We start from the raw sequence: 6,836 nt of genomic DNA on the forward strand, positions 1-6,836 counted from the left end.
AACCCACATTATTACCATATTTCAGTCTAGCTTATTATATAAAGTCGGCACCCTTGGAACCCACATTATTACCATATTTCAGTCAAGGTCCATATATAAAGTTAGCACCCTTGGAACCCACAATATTACCTTATTTCAGTCTAGGTCCATATATAAAGTCACCACCCTTGGAACCCACAATATTACCATATTTCAGTCTAGGTCCATATATAAAGTCAGCACCATTGGAACCCACAATAGTACCTTATTTCAGTCTAGGTCCATATATAAAGTCAGCACCCTTGAAACCCACAATATTACCATATTTCAGTCTAGGTCATTATATAAAGTCAGCACCATTGGAACCCACATTATTACCATATTTCAGTCTAGCTTATTATATAAAGTCGGCACCCTTGGAACCCACAATATTACCTTATTTCAGTCTAGCTTATTATATAAAGTCGGCACCCTTGGAACCCACATTATTACCATATTTCAGTCTAGCTTATTATATAAAGTCACCACCCTTGGAACCCACATTATTACCATATTTCAGTCTAGGTCCATATATAAAGTTAGCACCCTTGGAACCCACATCATTACCATATTTCAGTCTAGCTTATTATATAAAGTCACCACCCTTGGAACCCACATTATTACCATATTTCAGTCTAGCTTATTATATAAAGTCACCACCCTTGGAACCCACATTATTACCATATTTCAGTCGAGGTCCATATATAAAGTTAGCACCCTTGGAACCCACAATATTACCTTATTTCAGTCAAGGTCATTATATAAAGTCAGCACCATTGGAACCCACATTATTACCATATTTCAGTCTAGCTTATTATATAAAGTTGGCACCCTTGGAACCCACATTATTACCATATTTCAGTCGAGGTCCATATATAAAGTTAGCACCCTTGGAACCCACAATATTACCTTATTTCAGTCTATGTCCATATATTAAGTCACCACCCTTGGGACCCACAATATTACCATATTTCAGTCTAGATCCATATATAAAGTCAGCACCCTTGGAACCCGAAATTTTACCATATTTCAGTCTAGGTCATTATATAAAGTCAGTACTCTTGGAACCCACAATATTATCATAAATATGTCTAGGTCCATATATAAAGTCAGCACCCTTGTAACCCACAATTTCACCATATTTCAGTCTAGGTCCATATATAAAGTCAGCACCCTTGTAACCCACAATTTCACCATATTTCAGACTAGGTCCATATATAAAGTCAGCACCCTTGGAATCCACAATTTTACCATATTTCAGTCTGGTCCTTATATAAAGTCAGCACCCTTTGAACCCACAATAGTACCATATTTCAGTCTAGGTCATTATATAAAGTCAGAACCCTTGGAACCCACAATTTTACCATATTTCAATCTAGGTTCAAATATAAAGTCAGCACCCTTGGAACCCACAATATTACCATATTTCAGTCTAGGTCATTATATAAAGTCAGAACCCTTGGAACCCACAATTTTACCATATTTCAGTCAAGGTCATTATATAAAGTCAGAACCCTTGGAACCCACAATTTTACCATATTTCAGACTAGGTCCATATATAAAGTCAGCACCCTTGGAATCCACAATTTTACCATATTTCAGTCTGGTCTTTATATAAAGTCAGCACCCTTGGAACCCACAATATTACCATATTTCAGTCTAGGTCATTATATAAAGTCAGAACCCTTGGAACCCACAATTTTACCATATTTCAGTCAAGGTCATTATATAAAGTCAGAACCCTTGGAACCCACAATTTTACCATATTTCAGTCTAGGTTCATATATAAAGTCAGCACCATTGGAACCCACAATATTACCATATTTCAATCTAGGTCATTATATAAAGTCAGAACCCTTGGAACCCACAATTTTACCATATTTCAGATAAGGTCCATATATAAAGTCAGCACCCTTGGAATCCACAATTTTACCATATTTCAGTCTGGTCCTTATATAAAGTCAGCACCCTTTGAACCCACAATAGTACCATATTTCAGTCTAGGTCATTATATAAAGTCAGAACCCTTGGAACCCACAATTTTTCCATATTTCAATCTAGGTTCAAATATAAAGTCAGCACCCTTGGAACCCACAATATTACCATATTTCAGTCTAGGTCATTATATAAAGTCAGCACCCTTGGAACCCACAATTTTACCATATTTCAGTCAAGGTCATTATATAAAGTCAGAACCCTTGGAACCCACAATTTTACCATATTTCAGTCTAGGTTCATATATAAAGTCAGCACCCTTGGAATCCACTATTTTACCATATTTCAGTCTGGTCCTTATATAAAGTCAGCACCCTTGGAACCCACAATATTACCATATTTCAGTCTAGGTCATTATATAAAGTCAGAACCTTTGGAACCCACAATTTTACCATATTTCAGTCAAGGTCATTATATAAAGTCAGAACCCTTGGAACCCACAATTTTACCATATTTCAGTCTAGGTTCATATATAAAGTCAGCACCCTTGGAATCCACAATTTTACCATATTTCAGTCTGGGTCATTATATAAAGTCAGCACCCTTGTAACCCACAATTTTAACCATATTTCAATCTAGGTTCAAAACCCAGCAATAATAATGTTTTATCACGTTATATACGACGACTGAAAGGTGAATATAAACCCATTTTCACTGATTACAGTTTAATTTTCATTATGTGTGTAATCCCATTTCGTTTCGCTTCTTCGATTACAACAAGCCGTGTTTGCGCCCTCTATACTTTACAGCATATAGTGCTCACATGGTGTATTTTTTAAAATTCTTCACTTAACGCCCTCACTGTCTGTTATAACAATGTCTTTCGAAAATTCTTTGGCTATATGTTTGACTGCAGTGCTAGCTCTGTGTTTGTTTCTAACAGCAATAGCATTTTATTGTGTACAAGTGTGCGAACGTCTATGAATACTGCAGTAGCATTTGTGTGTAATAGTGACCTTGTTTGGTCATCTAATCTGTGGCAACACTGGAGAAAATCTATTCATTAATATCGCAGGGCTGGGTTTTATGGGAAAATGATGTATATAAACATTGCCAATTTTAACAACACAAGGTCCAATGCAAAAATATAGGAGAACTTAATTATTTCTGTTTTTCCATCATTGAGGGCGAGCATATCACGCAAGATTATATCTGGGTAGTGAGTAGCGCCCTCTCACAACTAGTATATTATAAATAACACCTTTTGTTATAACCCAATGTAAAAATATTTTTACAAGGAGGCACTGTACACGGTCATGTAAATAATCCTCAAACAAATCTAACGTTTTCTCACGTATTCCGAAACGGTATTTTATACGATGAAGTGCTATATCGTGGTCAATCGAAAACAGATGATAAATCGACAAAATATAATTTGTTGCGATAACTGCTAAGTGAATTGTTTGTTTATTAACACATGGGATTTTAAATCGATTTTCTTGAATTCAACACTTTCCGCATCGATAATTTCAAAGGTGCTGTTTATATTGTCGCTTGGTTACAACCTTATGCCAAGGTAATGTTTTACGTCACACAATGTTAGCAAGCACACACACACATAGAATTAAAATATCACGCGCGGATACAACCCGCAAAAAAGAAAAACAATTGAAAAAAAACAGCCCACTGGAGGTGCGCGCCACTGCGCGGACGTGGCCTTCGGAAGAAGCGCGCCCCTTATCGAATATCTGGATCCGCCAGTGAAGATTACAAAGCGAAATAATATGCAAATGATGATGTGAGTTTACTATCAGTCCGATGATTAGTAGAGGGTTATATCAAAACACAACTATATTATGAGTATTTTATAATTAACACTTCCACTAAATGTCAACTTGGCTGTCACTCAAATTCAAGTCTTGTTCATAATTCGTCAAATAAACGATGATAACATCTTTGTTGATTTTACATCCTTCCTGCACTAACAGTTTTCCCACATGCACCACTGTAACCTAGGAGTCGCCATCTTGGAATATGCCAAAATTATTCTTACTTTCAAATGAGTAGCATTAATCCATATCCTCATTTCTTTCCTCAAATGACGTCACGTGATCTAGTTTTTCCCTGAATTGTCTTACTTGCAGGGTATATATTCTTCCAAAGAGCGCATGTCCACTACCGTGATCAGTAATACGGAGCTTGTTTTGTTAGAAGATTATTCAGAGATAAAGTATCAGTGGGGACACCACACCTCGTCACCCTGCCTTGATGCAACCTGGCGCGTGAACACAATGGTTCAATTCACTATTGTACGATTTGATAATATATATATAATAATGTTATTCAAAATATATTTTACCCGCTTCTTCAGTAGCAAATATGAAAATCTGTAATCAATGTAATCGTCCATTTTGAAAAAAAGCTTGATTAAATGTGAGTCAACATATTAGGGTATAGTTTGCTTTTTTTTATTTATTGTTATTAAAATATAATAAACTCATGATGAATTGTTATATTACGTGAATTACTTTTAACAGTGTACAATAACACACTTCATTTTGGAAAACAAAGCAATATATGTCAGATTGTAAAATGTGTTGTACAATAAGACACTTCATTTTGGAAAACAAAGCAATATATGTCAGATTGTAAAATGTGTTGTACAATAACACACTTCAATTTGGAAAACAAAGCAATATATGTCAGATTGTAAAAAGTGTTGTACAATAACACACTTCATTTTGGAAAACAAAGCAATATATGTCAGATTGTAAAAAGTGTTGTACAATGACACACTTCATTTTAGAAAACAAAGCAATATATGTCAGATTGTAAAAAGTTTTGTATAATGACACACTTCATTTTGGATAACAAAGCAATATAGGTCAGATTGTAAAAGGCTTTGTACAATGACACACTTCATTTTGGAAAACAAAGCAATATATGTCAGATTGTAAAAAGTTTTGTACAATGACACACTTCATTTTGGATAGCAAAGCAAAATATGTCAGATTGTAAAAAGTGTTGTACAATAACACACTTCATTTTGGAAAACAAAGCAATATATGTCAGATTGTAAAAAATGTTGTACAACAACACACTTCATTTTGGAAAACAAAGCAATATATGTCAGATTGTAAAAAGTTTTGTACAATGACACACTTCATTTTGGATAGCAAAGCAATATATGTCAGATTGTAAAAAGTGTTGTACAATGACACACTTCATTTTAGATAACAAAGCAATATATGTTAGATTGTAAAAAGTGTTATACAATGACACACTTCATTTTGGATAGCAAAGCAATATATGTCAGATTGTAAAAAGTGTTGTACAATGACACACTTCATTTTAGATAACAAAGCAATATATGTCAGATTGTAAAAAGTGTTGTACAATGACGCACTTAATTTTGGATAGCAAAGCATTGTATGTCAGATTGTGAGCAGTGAATAACAATAGCACACTTCGTTTTGGATAACAAAGCAATATATGTCAGATTGTAAAAAGTTTTGTACAATGACACACTTCATTTTGGATAGCAAAGCAATATATGTCAGATTGTAAAAAGTGTTGTACAATGACACACTTCATTTTGGATAGCAAAGCAATATATGTCAGATTGTAAAAAGTGTTGTACAATGACACACTTCATTTTAGATGACAAAGCAATATATGTTAGATTGTAAAAAGTGTTGTACAATGACACACTTCATTTTAGAAAACAAAGCAATATATGTCAGATTGTAAAAAGTTTTGTACAATGACACACTTCATTTTGGATAACAAAGCAATATATGTCAGATTGTGAATAGTGTTGTACAATGACACACTTCATTTTGAAAAACAAAGCATTATATGTCAGATTGTAAACAGTGTTGTGCAATGACACACTTCATTTTGGAAAACAAAGCAATATATGTCAGATTGTGACAAGTGTTGTACAATGACACACTTCATCTTTGATGAGAAAGCATTATATCTCAGATTGTAAAAAGTGTTGTACAATAAATACACACTTCATTTTGGACAGCAAAGCAATATATGTCAGATTGTAAAAAGTGTTGTACAATACACACTTCATTTTGGATAGCAAAGCAAAATATGTCAGATTGTAAAATTTGTTGTACAATGACACACTTCATTTTGGATAACAAAGCAATATATGTCAGATTGTGAAAAGTGTTGTACAATGACACACTTCATTTCGGAAAAACAAAGCAATATATGTCAGATTGTAAAAAGTGTTCTGCAATAACACACTTCATCTTGGAAAACAAAGCATTATATGTCAGATTGTGAGCAGTGAATAACAAAGCATTATATGTCAGATTGTAAACAGTGCTGTACAATGACACATTTCATTTTGGAAAACAAAGAAATATATGTCAGATTGTAAAAAGGTGTTGAACAATGACACACTTCATTTTGGATGACAAAGCATTATATGTCAGATTGTAAAAAGTGTTGTACAGTGACACACTTCATTTTGGATAACAAAGCATCATATGTCAGATTGTAAAAAGTGTTGTACAATGACACACTTCATTTTGGATGACAAAGCATTATATGTCAGATTGTAAAAAGTTTTGTACAGTGACACACTTCATTTTGGATAACAAAGCATTATATGTCAGATTGTAAAAAGTGTTGTACAGTGACACACTTCATTTTGGATGAGAAAGCATTATATGTCAGATTGTAAAAAAGTGTTGTACAATGACACACTTCATTTTGGATAACAAAGCATTATATGTCAGATTGTAAAAAGTGTTGTACAGTGACACACTTCATTTTGGATGAGAAAGCATTATATGTCAGATTGTAAAAAGTGTTGTACAATAACACACTTCATTTTGGATAACAAAGAATTACATGTCAGA

This window comes from Saccoglossus kowalevskii, chromosome 5, assembly GCF_978046115.1.
Source record: "Saccoglossus kowalevskii chromosome 5, keSacKowa6.1, whole genome shotgun sequence".
Classification (NCBI taxonomy): Eukaryota; Metazoa; Hemichordata; class Enteropneusta; family Harrimaniidae; genus Saccoglossus; species Saccoglossus kowalevskii.